The following is a 20358-nucleotide window of genomic DNA, read 5'->3' on the forward strand; positions in this document are numbered from 1 at the left end:
CAAATGTGATTCTAACATTGGGCTCCCAAGTGCCGCAGCGGGGTCAGTCTAAGGCACTGCATATAGGTGTCACTACAGACCCTGGTTTGATTCCAGGCTGTATTACATCCGGCCGTGATTGGGAGTCCCATAGGGCGGCGCACAATTGTCCCAGCGTTGAGTGACATTGTCTGTATATCAATGTCACTGAAAGCTTTAGTCACATATTGGAAATGACATACAGACAATGTCACTCAAATCTGTAGTCACATATTAATGGCATGAAAATGGCTAAAAAATGGCCAAACCATCCCACTACCACCACCATGCTGACCCCAAACCATCCCACTACCACCACCATGCTGACCCCAAACCATCACACTACCACCACCATGCTGACCCCAAACCATCCCACTACCACCACCATGCTGACCCCAAACCATCACACTACCACCACCATGCTGACCCCAAACCCTCACACTACCACCACCATGCTGATCCCAAACCATCACACTACCACCACCATGCTGACCCCAAACCATCACACTACCACCACCATGCTGACCCCAAACCATCACACTACCACCACCATGCTGACCCCTAACCATCACACTACCACCACCATGCTGACCCCAAACCATCACACTACCACCACCATGCTGACCCCAAACCATCACACTACCACCACCATGCTGACCCCAAACCATCACACTACCACCACTATGCTGACCCCAAACCATCACACTACCACCACCATGCTGACCCCAAACCATCACACTACTACCACCATGCTGACCCCAAACCATCCCACTACCACCACCATGCTGACCCCTAACCATCACACTACCACCACTATGCTGACCCCAAACCATCACACTACCACCACCATGCTGACCCCAAACCATCACACTACCACCACCATGCTGACCCCAAACCATCCCACTACCACCACCATGCTGACCCCTAACCATCCCACTACCACCACCATGCTGACCCCTAACCATCACACTACCACCACCATGCTGACCCCAAACCGTCACACTACCACCACCATGCTGACCCCAAACCATCACACCACCACCACCATGCTGACCCCAAACCATCCCACTACCACCACCATGCTGACCCCAAACCATCACACTACCACCACCATGCTGACCCCAAACCATCACACTACCACCACCATGCTGACCCCAACCATCACACCACCACCATACTGACCCCAAACCATCACACTACCACCACCATGCTGACCCCAAACCATCACACTACCACCACCATGCTGACCCCAAACCATCACACTACCACCACCATGCTGACCCCAAACCATCACACCACCACCATACTGACCTCAAACCATCACACTACCACCACCATGCTGACCCCAAACCATCACACTACCACCACCATGCTGACCCCAAACCATCACACTACCACCACCATGCTGACCCCAAACCATCACACTACCACCACCATGCTGACCCCAAACCAACACACTACCACCACCATGCTGACCCCAAACCAACACACTACCACCACCATGCTGACCCCAAACCATCACACTACCACCATCATGCTGACCCCAAACCAACACACTACCACCACCATGCTGACCCCAAACCATCACACTACCACCATCATGCTGACCCCAAACCATCACACCACCACCACCATGCTGACCCCAAACAATCACACCACCACCATGCTGACCCCAAATCATCACACTACCACCACCATGCTGACCCCAAACCATCTCACTACCACCACCATGCTGACCCCAAACCATCACACTACCACCACCATGCTGACCCCAAACCATCACACCACCACCACCATGCTGACCCCAAACCATCACACTACCACCACCATGCTGACCCCAAACCATCACACTACCACCACCATGCTGACCCCAAACCATCACACTACCACCACCATGCTGACCCCAAATCATCACACTACCACCACCATGCTGACCCCAAACCATCACACTACCACCACCATGCTGACCCCAAACCATCACACCACCACCATGCTGACCCCAAACCATCACACTACCACCACCATGCTGACCCCAAACCATCACACCACCACCACCATGCTGACCCCAAACCATCACACTACCACCACCATGCTGACCCCAAACCATCACACTACCACCACCATGCTGACCCCAAACCATCACACTACCACCACCATGCTGACCAATGGTATGAGGTTCTTACTGTGGAATGCTGTGTTTGGTTTTCGCCAGGCATAATGGGACCCATGTCGTCCAAAAAGTTATACTTTTGACTCATCTGTCCATAGAACATTCTCCCAAGAGTCTTGATGATCATCCAGGTGCTTACAGGTGCTTTCTGGCAAACTTGAGTCAACTTTTTGGACGCGATGACTCCCATTATTTCCGGTGAAAATCAAACAGTGTATTCCACTGTAAGAACCTCATACGAACTGTCAAGCGTGGTGGTAGTTCATACGTCATTTTTTTTGTAAACTCAGCTTCCCTTTATCTAATATTAGGATGCGCTGAGCCGGCACCGTCCGTCCTGGCTGGATGCCCACTCTAGAGACACACTGCGCTGAGCCGGCACCGTCCGTCCTGGCTGGATGCCCACTCTAGAGACACACTGCGCTGAGCCGGCACCGTCCATCCTGGCTGGATGCCCACTCTAGAGACACACTGCGCTGAGCCGGCACCGTCCGTCCTGGCTGGATGCCCACTCTAGAGACACACTGCGCTGAGCCGGCACCGTCCGTCCTGGCTGGATGCCCACTCTAGAGACACATTGCGCAGAGCCGCATAACATGGTGCCTGCCCGGTCACTCTCTCCCCACGGTAAGCACGAGGAGTTGGCTCAGGTCTCCAACCTGACTCAGCCAATCTCCTCGTGCTTCTCGGGCTTCCGTGTCAGCCGTGACCCTGTGTAATCCTGGGCCCTTTTTCTCGCTGCCTCCGCTTTCCTCGCTGCTTCCACCTGCTCCCAGGGCAGGCGATCCTTCCCCGCCAGGATCTCCTCCCACGTCCAGGATCCCTTCCCATTCAAAATGTCTTCCCACGTCCATTCCTCCTTACCACGCTGCTTGGTCCGTTTGTGGTGGGTAGTTCTGTCACGGCCGTCGTCCGAAGGAGACCAAGGTGCAGCGTGGTCAGCGTACATTTTATTTTATTTTAGTAAATGTCGCCAACAAAACAAGAAAACAAATAAACGACCGCGAAGCTTAACAGAGCTATAGTGCCAGTAACAAAGTTAACTACCCACAAACACCAAAGGAAAAAAGGCTGCCTAAGTATGATTCCCAATCAGAGACAACGATAGACAGCTGTCCCTGATTGAGAACCATACCCGGCCAAAACATACAAACACAAAACCTAGAAATAAAGAACATAGAATGCCCACCCAAATCACACCCTGACCAAACCAAATAGACATAAAAAAGGCTCTCTAAGGTCAGGGCGTGACAACCTGATTGTAGTTCGTATGAAACATAGTCATTTAATCGGATCTCTATACCAGGCTTTGTCAGAGGAAGGCCCTAAAAATTGTCAAAGACTCCAGCCACCCTAGACATAGACTGTTCTCTCTGCTACCGCATGGCAAGCGGTACCGGAGCGCCAAGTCTAGGTCCAAGAGGCTTCTAAACAGCTTCTACCCCCAAGCCATAAGACTCCTGAAAAGCTAATCAAGTGACTACCCAGACTATTTGCATTGCCACCCCCCTCCTCTTTTACGCTGTTGCTACTCTCTGTTAATTATCTATGTATAGTCACTTTAACTCTACCTACATGTACATATTACCTCAATTACCTTGACTAACCGGTGCCACCCCACATTGACTCTGTACCGGTACCCCCTGTATATAGCCTCCACATTGACTCTGTACCGGTACCCACCTGTATATAGCCTCCACATTGACTCTGTACCTGTACCCCCTGTATATAGCCTCCACATTGACTCTGTACCGGTACCCCCTGTATATAGCCTCCACATTGACTCTGTACCAGTACCCCCTGTATATAGCCTCCACATTGACTCTGTACCGGTACCCCCTGTATATAGCCTCCACATTGACTCTGTACCGGTACCCCCTGTATATAGCCTCCACATTGACTCTGTACCGGTACCCCCTGTATATAGCCTCCACATTGACTCGGTACCGGTACCCCCTGTATATAGCCTCCACATTGACTCTGTACCGGTACCCCCTGTATATAGCCTCCACATTGACTCTGTACCGGTACCCCCTGTATATAGCCTCCACATTGACTCTGTACCGGTACCCCCTGTATATAGCCTCCACATTGACTCTGTACCAGTACCCCCTGTATATAGCCTCCACATTGACTCTGTACCAGTACCCCCTGTATATAGCCTCCACATTGACTCTGTACCGGTACCCCCTGTATATAGCCTCCACATTGACTCTGTACCGGTACCCCCTGTATATAGCCTCCACATTGACTCTGTACCGGTACCCCCTGTATATATCCTCGCTACTGTTATTTTACTGCTGCTCTTTAATCATTTGTTATTTTAATTAAAACATTTTACTTATCTATTTTTTACTCAACACTTATTTTTCTTAAAACTGCATTGTTGGTTAAGGGCTTGTAACTAAGCATTTCACTGTAAGGCCTACACCTGTTGTATTCAGCATTTCACTGTAAGGCCTACACCTGTTGTATTCAGCATTTCACTGTAAGGCCTACCTACACCTGTTGTATTCAGCATTTCACTGTAAGGCCTACCTACACCTGTTGTATTCAGCATTTCACTGTAAGGCCTACACCTGTTGTATTCAGCATTTCACTGTAAGGCCTACCTACACCTGTTGTATTCAGCATTTCACTGTAAGGTCTACTACACCTGTTGTATTCAGCATTTCACTGTAAGGTCTACTACACCTGTTGTATTCAGCATTTCACTGTAAGGTCTACTACACCTGTTGTATTCAGCATTTCACTGTAAGGCTTACCTACACCTGTTGTATTCAGCATTTCACTGTAAGGCCTACCTACACCTGTTGTATTCAGCATTTCACTGTAAGGCTTACCTACACCTGTTGTATTCAGCATTTCACTGTAAGGCCTACCTACACCTGTTGTATTCAGCATTTCACTGTAAGGTCTACTACACCTGTTGTATTCAGCATTTCACTGTAAGGTCTACCTGTTGTATTCAGCATTTCACTGTAAGGCCTACCTACACCTGTTGTATTCAGCATTTCACTGTAAGGTCTACTACACCTGTTGTATTCAGCATTTCACTGTAAGGCCTACACCTGTTGTATTCAGCATTTCACTGTAAGGCCTACCTACACCTGTTGTATTCAGCATTTCACTGTAAGGCTTACCTACACCTGTTGTATTCAGCATTTCACTGTAAGGCCTACCTACACCTGTTGTATTCAGCATTTCACTGTAAGGCCTACCTACACCTGTTGTATTCAGCATTTCACTGTAAGGTCTACTACACCTGTTGTATTCAGCATTTCACTGTAAGGTCTACTACACCTGTTGTATTCAGCATTTCACTGTAAGGCCTACACCTGTTGTATTCAGCATTTCACTGTAAGGCCTACACCTGTTGTATTCAGCATTTCACTGTAAGGTCTACTACACCTGTTGTATTCAGCATTTCACTGTAAGGTCTACCTGTTGTATTCAGCATTTCACTGTAAGGTCTACCTGTTGTATTCAGCATTTCACTGTAAGGTCTACCTGTTGTATTCAGCATTTCACTGTAAGGTCTACCTGTTGTATTCAGCATTTCACTGTAAGGTCTACCTGTTGTATTCAGCATTTCACTGTAAGGTCTACCTGTTGTATTCAGCATTTCACTGTAAGGTCTACCTGTTGTATTCAGCATTTCACTGTAAGGTCTACCTGTTGTATTCAGCATTTCACTGTAAGGTCTACCTGTTGTATTCAGCATTTCACTGTAAGGTCTACTACACCTGTTGTATTCAGCACATGTGACAAATTACATTTGATTTGATTTGATGTGGCTCCTGAACATATACTTTGAGTTGATTACTCAGCTGCCTAATTCCATTGAGATAGATTTGCAATTTTATCATCATATTATACCAACAACAACATCAACAACAACAAATCCAGTCCACAAGCTAATTTAGCTGTCTCTCTTTACTCTGCAGATAAGCGGTTGGCCAGGAGAAGAGCGTCGTGTGCTGCGACGTTGGTGCTGCATACAGAGCAGAAGACAACCCAGGAGAAACATACAGAGGTAGGTGGTCACGTGTGACCTCAAACAGCACCCTATTCCCTATGTACTGCACTACTTTTAACCAGAGCACTATGAGCCCTGGTCAAAAGTAGTGCACTATATAGGGAAATAAGGGGTTTCATTTAGGACGTACAATGTTGTATTCAGAGCATGTGACAAATAACATTTGATTTGAATGGTTGTTACAGTATCCAATAATAGACAAGTTACTCAGATTATTGAGCCACTCTTATGTGATTTTTGTATGATAATTTGCTTGGCATACTTTCACTTACAGCCGTGTGTCTCTTGATGCTTGGCGCGCAAAGTCAAGCTAGATAATGACCTATAATGAGCTATCTGGATAAATAGGTTGTTTATTTCACAATTATCTTTTGATCATATATCTCTTAAAATAGATGTGCAATATATGAAGCCTTTGAATGATCCAGTCCCCTACCACTGACCAGCATGTTTCTATTCAATCCATTAAGCTCAATTTATTCATCCTGATTATATAAGACTGGGCATTGTGCTTCAAAGTCCATATATCTGGATGTTCTATTCTCTTTCACACATCTAAAACTTCCTTTTGAGCACAGCACGAACGCCTGTTTTGATCTTTACAATATGCCTGTACTTATAACGCTGCAACAACAAAAAAAAGATTAGTTAGGAAGTCCCCAGAACGTCATGAAATGGTTGCCTAAAGTTGTCAGGACGTTGTGTTATGGTCCTAAAACAACGTTTTATTCTAGTTCCCGATTTGTTCCAGGGACATCCCCAAGGAAGTTTCTGGGATGTTCTCAGGATTTTGTGTTCCCTGGAGGTTTTTATCTAAGTTTGGTACGGGTATGTCCCTAAATACGTTTTTCGGATGTTCCACAAACATGACTCTTTCCTGTCATCAAGGGAATGTTCTCTAGGAGACGTTTGTCTAGTTCCCTCTATGTTCCTCTATGTTTCTGGGACATCAGCGATACCCAGGTTCAGGATGTTTTTAGGATGTTTAAATACAATTTACTTGTCACATGCACCAAATACAACAGGTGAAATACTTAATTACAAGCCCTTAACCAACAATGCAGGGTATTTTTTTTTTAAGAACATATTTTCTCAAAATAAATGCAAAACTAAAAAGTAACACAGTGAGCAGCAGCAGGGTAAAAAAGGGGGTCGATGAAAATAGTCCAGGTAGTAGCCATTTGATGAACTTTTTAGCAGTCTTATGGCTTGGGGGTAAAAGCTGTTTGGACATAGACGTGGCGCTCCGATACCACTTGCTCTGCAGTAGCAGAGAAAACAGTCTATGACTTGGGTGGCTGGAGTCTTTTTTTAGGGCCTTCCTCTGACACCACCTGGTATAGAGGTCCTGGATGGCAGGAAGCTTGGCCCCAATGATGTACTGGGCCGTACGCACAACCCTCTGTAGCGCCTTGCTGTCGGATGCCGAGCAGTTGGCATACCAAGTGTTGATGCAACCAGTCCGGATGCTCTCGATGGTGCAGCTGTAGAACTTTGAGGATCTGAGGACCCATGCCAAATCTTTTCAGTCTCCTGAGGGAAACTAGGCATTGTCGTGCCCTCTTTACGACTGTCTTGGTGTGTTTGGACCGTTTGGACCGCTGATATCAGCTGATGTACGAAGGGCTATATAAATACATTTGATTTGATTTGATAGTTTGTTAGTGATGTGGACATCAAGGAACTTGAAGCTCTCGACCCACTCCACTACAGCACCATCGATGTGAATCAAATCAAATCAAATGTATTTATATAGCCCTTCGTACATCAGCTGATATCTCAAAGTGCTGTACAGAAACCCAGCCTAAAACCCCAAACAGCAAGCAATGCAGGTGTAGAAGCACGGTGGCTAGGAAAAACTCCCTAGAAAGGCCAAAACCTAGGAAGAAACCTAGAGAGGAACCAGGCTATGAGGGGTGGCCAGTCCTCTTCTGGCTGTGCCGGGTGGAGATTATAACAGAACATGGCCAAGATGTTCAAATGTTCATAAATGACCAGCATAGTCAAATAATAATAAGGGTGCAGCAAGGGTGCAGCAAGTCAGCACCTCAGGAGTAAATGTCAGTTGGCTTTTCATAGCCGATCATTAGAGTATCTCTACCGCTCCTGCGGTCTCTAGAGAGTTGAAAACAGCAGGTCTGAGACAGGTAGCACGTCCGGTTAAAAGGTCAGGGTTCCATAGCCGCAGGGGGGGATGGGGCCGGGCTCTGCCTTCCTTTTTCTGTAGTCCATGATAAGATCCTTTGTCTTGATCACATTGAGGGAGAGGTTGTTGTCCTGGTGCCACACTGCCAGGTCTCTGACGACCTCCTTCCTATAGGCTGTCTCATCGTTGTCGGTGATCAGGGATACTACTGTTGTGTCGTTGGAGTAGTGCTTGGCCACGCAGTCGTGGGTGAACAGGGAGTACAAGAGGGAGCTGAGCACGCACCACTGAGGGGCCCACGTGTTGAGGATCAGCGTGGCGGATGTGTTGTCACCTACCCTTACCACCTGGGGGTGGCCTGTCAGGAAGCCCAGGATCCAGTTGCAGAGGGAGGTGTTTAGTCTCAGGATCCTTAGCTTAGTGATGAGCTTTGTGGGCACTATGGTGTTGAACGCTGAGCTGTAGTGAACGAACAGCATTTTCACGTAGGTGTTCTTTTTGTCCAGGTGGGAAAGGGCAGTGTGGAGTGCAATAGAGATTGCATCATCTGTGGATCTGTTAGGATGGTATGCAAATTGGAGTGGGTCTAGGGTTTCTGGGATAATGGTGTTGATGTGAGCCATGACCAACCTTTCGTCTGTTGGATGCCCAAACAGCTGTTTCTGTCTGTTGTCTGTTGGACGCCCACACAGCTGTTTCTGTCTGTTGTCTTTGTCTGTTGGACGCCCACACAGCTGTTATTGTCTGTTGTCTTTGTCTGTTGGACACCCACACAGCTGTTTCTGTCTGTTGGATGCCCACATAGCTGTTTCTGTCTGTTGTCTTTGTCTGTTAGACGCCCACACAGCTGTTTTTGTTTGTTGTCTTTGTCTGTTGGACACCCACACAGCTGTTATTGTCTGTTGTCTTTGCCTGTTGGTTGCCCAAACAGCTGTTTTTGTCTGTTGTCTGTTGTCTTTGCCTGTTGGATACCCACACAGCTGTTATTGTTTGTTGTCTTTGTCTGTTGGACACCCACACAGCTGTTTTTGTCTGTTGTCTTTGTCTGTTGGACGCCCAAACAGCTGTTTTTGTCTGTTGTCTTTGTCTGTTGGACGCCCACACAGCTGTTATTGTCTGTTGTCTTTGTCTGTTGGACGCCCAAACAGCTGTTTTTGTCTGTTGTCTTTGTCTGTTGGACACCCACACAGCTGTTATTGTCTGTTGTCTTTGTCTGTTGGACACCCACACAGCTGTTTGGAGCTCTCCCCCCCTGCAGCAGATCTATGTCCAAAACAAGGTCTCACTGTAAGAGTTTTCCACCATTAGTTTTCCATTCATACAACGTGTTGGTTAAATTTCCACAGTAATCAAAAAAGTAGAACTAAGTAGTTCTGATGATAACACCCACCAGAGGGCGAACATATCTTAAAGACTTTAGTGGCAAGGTGTTACTAAGGTAACGCCGACGTGAGCTTTTAGGGAGCGGTAACGAGGTGATTAATAATGGAATTGAGATCAACAGTGTGGGTGAATTTATGGAGCGTATTTATGGTTTAACGACAGATCAGCTGGTGATCATCTCAGGGGTAAACTAAACTTCACATGAAACTGAATAGTTGTTAGTGGAATTAAATAATTCCTCTAATGTACTCATTAATTAAATTCAATCTGTCTATTTATAAGAATTTGTAAGATACTTATTAACATAAAATAGACAGGATACAGTCTTATTAAAATTAGATAATAGTGTTTATTCTCGGAGCACGCTGCCATTTGATCATAAACACAGGTTTATATACAAGATATGACGTCATAGGTTACAGAATAAGTCTCATTGTCCTGACAAATAGAAAACAGGTTCAAAAGTTCATTCTAACTTCACAGGGCACACACATGACACACAATATAATCATTTATCCTGCACCGTCCGTCCTGGCTGGATGCCCACTCTAGAGACACACTGCGCTGAGCCGGCACCGTCCGTCCTGGCTGGATGCCCACTCTAGAGACACATTGCGCAGAGCCGCATAACATGGTGCCTGCCCGGTCACTCTCTCCCCACGGTAAGCACGAGGAGTTGGCTCAGGTCTCCAACCTGACTCAGCCAATCTCCTCGTGCTTCTCGGGCTTCCGTGTCAGCCGTGACCCTGTGTAATCCTGGGCCCTTTTTCTCGCTGCCTCCGCTTTCCTCGCTGCTTCCACCTGCTCCCAGGGCAGGCGATCCTTCCCCGCCAGGATCTCCTCCCACGTCCAGGATCCCTTCCCATTCAAAATGTCTTCCCACGTCCATTCCTCCTTACCACGCTGCTTGGTCCGTTTGTGGTGGGTAGTTCTGTCACGGCCGTCGTCCGAAGGAGACCAAGGTGCAGCGTGGTCAGCGTACATTTTATTTTATTTTAGTAAATGTCGCCAACAAAACAAGAAAACAAATAAACGACCGCGAAGCTTAACAGAGCTATAGTGCCAGTAACAAAGTTAACTACCCACAAACACCAAAGGAAAAAAGGCTGCCTAAGTATGATTCCCAATCAGAGACAACGATAGACAGCTGTCCCTGATTGAGAACCATACCCGGCCAAAACATACAAACACAAAACCTAGAAATAAAGAACATAGAATGCCCACCCAAATCACACCCTGACCAAACCAAATAGACATAAAAAAGGCTCTCTAAGGTCAGGGCGTGACAACCTGATTGTAGTTCGTATGAAACATAGTCATTTAATCGGATCTCTATACCAGGCTTTGTCAGAGGAAGGCCCTAAAAATTATCAAAGACTCCAGCCACCCTAGACATAGACTGTTCTCTCTGCTACCGCATGGCAAGCGGTACCGGAGCGCCAAGTCTAGGTCCAAGAGGCTTCTAAACAGCTTCTACCCCCAAGCCATAAGACTCCTGAAAAGCTAATCAAGTGACTACCCAGACTATTTGCATTGCCACCCCCCTCCTCTTTTTTACGCTGTTGCTACTCTCTGTTAATTATCTATGTATAGTCACTTTAACTCTACCTACATGTACATATTACCTCAATTACCTTGACTAACCGGTGCCACCCCACATTGACTCTGTATCGGTACCCCCTGTATATAGCCTCCACATTGACTCTGTACCGGTACCCACCTGTATATAGCCTCCACATTGACTCTGTACCTGTACCCCCTGTATATAGCCTCCACATTGACTCTGTACCGGTACCCCCTGTATATAGCCTCCACATTGACTCTGTTCCTGTACCCCCTGTATATAGCCTCCACATTGACTCTGTACCGGTACCCCCTGTATATAGCCTCCACATTGACTCTGTACCAGTACCCCCTGTATATAGCCTCCACATTGACTCTGTACCGGTACCCCCTGTATATAGCCTCCACATTGACTCTGTACCAGTACCCCCTGTATATAGCCTCCACATTGACTCTGTACCGGTACTCCCTGTATATAGCCTCCACATTGACTCTGTACCGGTACTCCCTGTATATAGCCTCCACATTGACTCTGTACCGGTACCCCCTGTATATATCCTCGCTACTGTTATTTTACTGCTGCTCTTTAATCATTTGTTATTTTAATTAAAACATTTTACTTATCTATTTTTTACTCAACACTTATTTTTCTTAAAACTGCATTGTTGGTTAAGGGCTTGTAACTAAGCATTTCACTGTAAGGTCTACCTGTTGTATTCAGCATTTCACTGTAAGGTCTACTACACCTGTTGTATTCAGCACATGTGACAAATTACATTTGATTTGATTTGATGTGGCTCCTGAACATATACTTTGAGTTGATTACTCAGCTGCCTAATTCCATTGAGATAGATTTGCAATTTTATCATCATATTATACCAACAACAACATCAACAACAACAAATCCAGTCCACAAGCTAATTTAGCTGTCTCTCTTTACTCTGCAGATAAGCGGTTGGCCAGGAGAAGAGCGTCGTGTGCTGCGACGTTGGTGCTGCATACAGAGCAGAAGACAACCCAGGAGAAACATACAGAGGTAGGTGGTCACGTGTGACCTCAAACAGCACCCTATTCCCTATGTACTGCACTACTTTTAACCAGAGCACTATGAGCCCTGGTCAAAAGTAGTGCACTATATAGGGAAATAAGGGGTTTCATTTAGGACGTACAATGTTGTATTCAGAGCATGTGACAAATAACATTTGATTTGAATGGTTGTTACAGTATCCAATAATAGACAAGTTACTCAGATTATTGAGCCACTCTTATGTGATTTTTGTATGATAATTTGCTTGGCATACTTTCACTTACAGCCGTGTGTCTCTTGATGCTTGGCGCGCAAAGTCAAGCTAGATAATGACCTATAATGAGCTATCTGGATAAATAGGTTGTTTATTTCACAATTATCTTTTGATCATATATCTCTTAAAATAGATGTGCAATATATGAAGCCTTTGAATGATCCAGTCCCCTACCACTGACCAGCATGTTTCTATTCAATCCATTAAGCTCAATTTATTCATCCTGATTATATAAGACTGGGCATTGTGCTTCAAAGTCCATATATCTGGATGTTCTATTCTCTTTCACACATCTAAAACTTCCTTTTGAGCACAGCACGAACGCCTGTTTTGATCTTTACAATATGCCTGTACTTATAACGCTGCAACAACAAAAAAAGATTAGTTAGGAAGTCCCCAGAACGTCATGAAATGGTTGCCTAAAGTTGTCAGGACGTTGTGTTATGGTCCTAAAACAACGTTTTATTCTAGTTCCCGATTTGTTCCAGGGACATCCCCAAGGAAGTTTCTGGGATGTTCTCAGGATTTTGTGTTCCCTGGAGGTTTTTATCTAAGTTTGGTACGGGTATGTCCCTAAATACGTTTTTCGGATGTTCCACAAACATGACTCTTTCCTGTCATCAAGGGAATGTTCTCTAGGAGACGTTTGTCTAGTTCCCTCTATGTTCCTCTATGTTTCTGGGACATCAGCGATACCCAGGTTCAGGATGTTTTTAGGATGTTTAAATACAATTTACTTGTCACATGCACCAAATACAACAGGTGAAATACTTAATTACAAGCCCTTAACCAACAATGCAGGGTATTTTTTTTTTAAGAACATATTTTCTCAAAATAAATGCAAAACTAAAAAGTAACACAGTGAGCAGCAGCAGGGTAAAAAAGGGGGTCGATGAAAATAGTCCAGGTAGTAGCCATTTGATGAACTTTTTAGCAGTCTTATGGCTTGGGGGTAAAAGCTGTTTGGACATAGACGTGGCGCTCCGATACCACTTGCTCTGCAGTAGCAGAGAAAACAGTCTATGACTTGGGTGGCTGGAGTCTTTTTTTAGGGCCTTCCTCTGACACCACCTGGTATAGAGGTCCTGGATGGCAGGAAGCTTGGCCCCAATGATGTACTGGGCCGTACGCACAACCCTCTGTAGCGCCTTGCTGTCGGATGCCGAGCAGTTGGCATACCAAGTGTTGATGCAACCAGTCCGGATGCTCTCGATGGTGCAGCTGTAGAACTTTGAGGATCTGAGGACCCATGCCAAATCTTTTCAGTCTCCTGAGGGAAACTAGGCATTGTCGTGCCCTCTTTACGACTGTCTTGGTGTGTTTGGACCGTTTGGACCGCTGATATCAGCTGATGTACGAAGGGCTATATAAATACATTTGATTTGATTTGATAGTTTGTTAGTGATGTGGACATCAAGGAACTTGAAGCTCTCGACCCACTCCACTACAGCACCATCGATGTGAATCAAATCAAATCAAATGTATTTATATAGCCCTTCGTACATCAGCTGATATCTCAAAGTGCTGTACAGAAACCCAGCCTAAAACCCCAAACAGCAAGCAATGCAGGTGTAGAAGCACGGTGGCTAGGAAAAACTCCCTAGAAAGGCCAAAACCTAGGAAGAAACCTAGAGAGGAACCAGGCTATGAGGGGTGGCCAGTCCTCTTCTGGCTGTGCCGGGTGGAGATTATAACAGAACATGGCCAAGATGTTCAAATGTTCATAAATGACCAGCATAGTCAAATAATAATAAGGGTGCAGCAAGGGTGCAGCAAGTCAGCACCTCAGGAGTAAATGTCAGTTGGCTTTTCATAGCCGATCATTAGAGTATCTCTACCGCTCCTGCGGTCTCTAGAGAGTTGAAAACAGCAGGTCTGAGACAGGTAGCACGTCCGGTTAAAAGGTCAGGGTTCCATAGCCGCAGGGGGGGATGGGGCCGGGCTCTGCCTTCCTTTTTCTGTAGTCCATGATAAGATCCTTTGTCTTGATCACATTGAGGGAGAGGTTGTTGTCCTGGTGCCACACTGCCAGGTCTCTGACGACCTCCTTCCTATAGGCTGTCTCATCGTTGTCGGTGATCAGGGATACTACTGTTGTGTCGTTGGAGTAGTGCTTGGCCACGCAGTCGTGGGTGAACAGGGAGTACAAGAGGGAGCTGAGCACGCACCACTGAGGGGCCCACGTGTTGAGGATCAGCGTGGCGGATGTGTTGTCACCTACCCTTACCACCTGGGGGTGGCCTGTCAGGAAGCCCAGGATCCAGTTGCAGAGGGAGGTGTTTAGTCTCAGGATCCTTAGCTTAGTGATGAGCTTTGTGGGCACTATGGTGTTGAACGCTGAGCTGTAGTGAACGAACAGCATTTTCACGTAGGTGTTCTTTTTGTCCAGGTGGGAAAGGGCAGTGTGGAGTGCAATAGAGATTGCATCATCTGTGGATCTGTTAGGATGGTATGCAAATTGGAGTGGGTCTAGGGTTTCTGGGATAATGGTGTTGATGTGAGCCATGACCAACCTTTCGTCTGTTGGATGCCCAAACAGCTGTTTCTGTCTGTTGTCTGTTGGACGCCCACACAGCTGTTTCTGTCTGTTGTCTTTGTCTGTTGGACGCCCACACAGCTGTTATTGTCTGTTGTCTTTGTCTGTTGGACACCCACACAGCTGTTTCTGTCTGTTGGATGCCCACATAGCTGTTTCTGTCTGTTGTCTTTGTCTGTTAGACGCCCACACAGCTGTTTTTGTTTGTTGTCTTTGTCTGTTGGACACCCACACAGCTGTTATTGTCTGTTGTCTTTGCCTGTTGGTTGCCCAAACAGCTGTTTTTGTCTGTTGTCTGTTGTCTTTGCCTGTTGGATACCCACACAGCTGTTATTGTTTGTTGTCTTTGTCTGTTGGACACCCACACAGCTGTTTTTGTCTGTTGTCTTTGTCTGTTGGACGCCCAAACAGCTGTTTTTGTCTGTTGTCTTTGTCTGTTGGACGCCCACACAGCTGTTATTGTCTGTTGTCTTTGTCTGTTGGACGCCCAAACAGCTGTTTTTGTCTGTTGTCTTTGTCTGTTGGACACCCACACAGCTGTTATTGTCTGTTGTCTTTGTCTGTTGGACACCCACACAGCTGTTTGGAGCTCTCCCCCCCTGCAGCAGATCTATGTCCAAAACAAGGTCTCACTGTAAGAGTTTTCCACCATTAGTTTTCCATTCATACAACGTGTTGGTTAAATTTCCACAGTAATCAAAAAAGTAGAACTAAGTAGTTCTGATGATAACACCCACCAGAGGGCGAACATATCTTAAAGACTTTAGTGGCAAGGTGTTACTAAGGTAACGCCGACGTGAGCTTTTAGGGAGCGGTAACGAGGTGATTAATAATGGAATTGAGATCAACAGTGTGGGTGAATTTATGGAGCGTATTTATGGTTTAACGACAGATCAGCTGGTGATCATCTCAGGGGTAAACTAAACTTCACATGAAACTGAATAGTTGTTAGTGGAATTAAATAATTCCTCTAATGTACTCATTAATTAAATTCAATCTGTCTATTTATAAGAATTTGTAAGATACTTATTAACATAAAATAGACAGGATACAGTCTTATTAAAATTAGATAATAGTGTTTATTCTCGGAGCACGCTGCCATTTGATCATAAACACAGGTTTATATACAAGATATGACGTCATAGGTTACAGAATAAGTCTCATTGTCCTGACAAATAGAAAACAGGTTCAAAAGTTCATTCTAACTTCACAGGGCACACACATGACACACAATATAATCATTTATCCTGCACCGTCCGTCCTGGCTGGATGCCCACTCTAGAGACACACTGCGCTGAGCCGGCACCGTCCGTCCTGGCTGGATGCCCACTCTAGAGACACATTGCGCAGAGCCGCATAACATGGTGCCTGCCCGGTCACTCTCTCCCCACGGTAAGCACGAGGAGTTGGCTCAGGTCTCCAACCTGACTCAGCCAATCTCCTCGTGCTTCTCGGGCTTCCGTGTCAGCCGTGACCCTGTGTAATCCTGGGCCCTTTTTCTCGCTGCCTCCGCTTTCCTCGCTGCTTCCACCTGCTCCCAGGGCAGGCGATCCTTCCCCGCCAGGATCTCCTCCCACGTCCAGGATCCCTTCCCATTCAAAATGTCTTCCCACGTCCATTCCTCCTTACCACGCTGCTTGGTCCGTTTGTGGTGGGTAGTTCTGTCACGGCCGTCGTCCGAAGGAGACCAAGGTGCAGCGTGGTCAGCGTACATTTTATTTTATTTTAGTAAATGTCGCCAACAAAACAAGAAAACAAATAAACGACCGCGAAGCTTAACAGAGCTATAGTGCCAGTAACAAAGTTAACTACCCACAAACACCAAAGGAAAAAAGGCTGCCTAAGTATGATTCCCAATCAGAGACAACGATAGACAGCTGTCCCTGATTGAGAACCATACCCGGCCAAAACATACAAACACAAAACCTAGAAATAAAGAACATAGAATGCCCACCCAAATCACACCCTGACCAAACCAAATAGACATAAAAAAGGCTCTCTAAGGTCAGGGCGTGACAACCTGATTGTAGTTCGTATGAAACATAGTCATTTAATCGGATCTCTATACCAGGCTTTGTCAGAGGAAGGCCCTAAAAATTATCAAAGACTCCAGCCACCCTAGACATAGACTGTTCTCTCTGCTACCGCATGGCAAGCGGTACCGGAGCGCCAAGTCTAGGTCCAAGAGGCTTCTAAACAGCTTCTACCCCCAAGCCATAAGACTCCTGAAAAGCTAATCAAGTGACTACCCAGACTATTTGCATTGCCACCCCCCTCCTCTTTTACGCTGTTGCTACTCTCTGTTAATTATCTATGTATAGTCACTTTAACTCTACCTACATGTACATATTACCTCAATTACCTTGACTAACCGGTGCCACCCCACATTGACTCTGTATCGGTACCCCCTGTATATAGCCTCCACATTGACTCTGTACCGGTACCCACCTGTATATAGCCTCCACATTGACTCTGTACCTGTACCCCCTGTATATAGCCTCCACATTGACTCTGTACCGGTACCCCCTGTATATAGCCTCCACATTGACTCTGTTCCTGTACCCCCTGTATATAGCCTCCACATTGACTCTGTACCGGTACCCCCTGTATATAGCCTCCACATTGACTCTGTACCAGTACCCCCTGTATATAGCCTCCACATTGACTCTGTACCGGTACCCCCTGTATATAGCCTCCACATTGACTCTGTACCAGTACCCCCTGTATATAGCCTCCACATTGACTCTGTACCGGTACTCCCTGTATATAGCCTCCACATTGACTCTGTACCGGTACTCCCTGTATATAGCCTCCACATTGACTCTGTACCGGTACCCCCTGTATATATCCTCGCTACTGTTATTTTACTGCTGCTCTTTAATCATTTGTTATTTTAATTAAAACATTTTACTTATCTATTTTTTACTCAACACTTATTTTTCTTAAAACTGCATTGTTGGTTAAGGGCTTGTAACTAAGCATTTCACTGTAAGGCCTACACCTGTTGTATTCAGCATTTCACTGTAAGGCCTACACCTGTTGTATTCAGCATTTCACTGTAAGGCCTACCTACACCTGTTGTATTCAGCATTTCACTGTAAGGCCTACCTACACCTGTTGTATTCAGCATTTCACTGTAAGGCCTACACCTGTTGTATTCAGCATTTCACTGTAAGGCCTACCTACACCTGTTGTATTCAGCATTTCACTGTAAGGTCTACTACACCTGTTGTATTCAGCATTTCACTGTAAGGTCTACTACACCTGTTGTATTCAGCATTTCACTGTAAGGTCTACTACACCTGTTGTATTCAGCATTTCACTGTAAGGCTTACCTACACCTGTTGTATTCAGCATTTCACTGTAAGGCCTACCTACACCTGTTGTATTCAGCATTTCACTGTAAGGCTTACCTACACCTGTTGTATTCAGCATTTCACTGTAAGGCCTACCTACACCTGTTGTATTCAGCATTTCACTGTAAGGTCTACTACACCTGTTGTATTCAGCATTTCACTGTAAGGCCTACACCTGTTGTATTCAGCATTTCACTGTAAGGCCTACCTACACCTGTTGTATTCAGCATTTCACTGTAAGGTCTACTACACCTGTTGTATTCAGCATTTCACTGTAAGGCCTACACCTGTTGTATTCAGCATTTCACTGTAAGGCCTACCTACACCTGTTGTATTCAGCATTTCACTGTAAGGCTTACCTACACCTGTTGTATTCAGCATTTCACTGTAAGGCCTACCTACACCTGTTGTATTCAGCATTTCACTGTAAGGCCTACCTACACCTGTTGTATTCAGCATTTCACTGTAAGGTCTACTACACCTGTTGTATTCAGCATTTCACTGTAAGGTCTACTACACCTGTTGTATTCAGCATTTCACTGTAAGGCCTACACCTGTTGTATTCAGCATTTCACTGTAAGGCCTACACCTGTTGTATTCAGCATTTCACTGTAAGGTCTACTACACCTGTTGTATTCAGCATTTCACTGTAAGGTCTACCTGTTGTATTCAGCATTTCACTGTAAGGTCTACCTGTTGTATTCAGCATTTCACTGTAAGGTCTACCTGTTGTATTCAGCATTTCACTGTAAGGTCTACCTGTTGTATTCAGCATTTCACTGTAAGGTCTACTACACCTGTTGTATTCAGCATTTCACTGTAAGGTCTACCTGTTGTATTCAGCATTTCACTGTAAGGTCTACCTGTTGTATTCAGCATTTCACTGTAAGGTCTACCTGTTGTATTCAGCATTTCACTGTAAGGTCTACTACAACTGTTGTATTCAGCATTTCACTGTAAGGTCTACCTGTTGTATTCAGCATTTCACTGTAAGGTCTACCTGTTGTATTCAGCATTTCACTGTAAGGTCTACCTGTTGTATTCAGCATTTCACTGTAAGGTCTACCTGTTGTATTCAGCATTTCACTGTAAGGTCTACCTGTTGTATTCAGCATTTCACTACTACACCTGTTGTATTCAGCACATGTGACAAATTACATTTGATTTGATTTGATGTGGCTCCTGAACATATACTTTGAGTTGATTACTCAGCTGCCTAATTCCATTGAGATAGATTTGCAATTTTATCATCATATTATACCAACAACAACATCAACAACAACAAATCCAGTCCACAAGCTAATTTAGCTGTCTCTCTTTACTCTGCAGATAAGCGGTTGGCCAGGAGAAGAGCGTCGTGTGCTGCGACGTTGGTGCTGCATACAGAGCAGAAGACAACCCAGGAGAAACATACAGAGGTAGGTGGTCACGTGTGACCTCAAACAGCACCCTATTCCCTATGTACTGCACTACTTTTAACCAGAGCACTATGAGCCCTGGTCAAAAGTAGTGCACTATATAGGGAAATAAGGGGTTTCATTTAGGACGTACAATGTTGTATTCAGAGCATGTGACAAATAACATTTGATTTGAATGGTTGTTACAGTATCCAATAATAGACAAGTTACTCAGATTATTGAGCCACTCTTATGTGATTTTTGTATGATAATTTGCTTGGCATACTTTCACTTACAGCCGTGTGTCTCTTGATGCTTGGCGCGCAAAGTCAAGCTAGATAATGACCTATAATGAGCTATCTGGATAAATAGGTTGTTTATTTCACAATTATCTTTTGATCATATATCTCTTAAAATAGATGTGCAATATATGAAGCCTTTGAATGATC

The sequence above is a fragment of the Salvelinus namaycush genome, chromosome 22 (genome assembly GCF_016432855.1).
Source record: "Salvelinus namaycush isolate Seneca chromosome 22, SaNama_1.0, whole genome shotgun sequence".
NCBI classification, from domain to species: domain Eukaryota; kingdom Metazoa; phylum Chordata; class Actinopteri; order Salmoniformes; family Salmonidae; genus Salvelinus; species Salvelinus namaycush.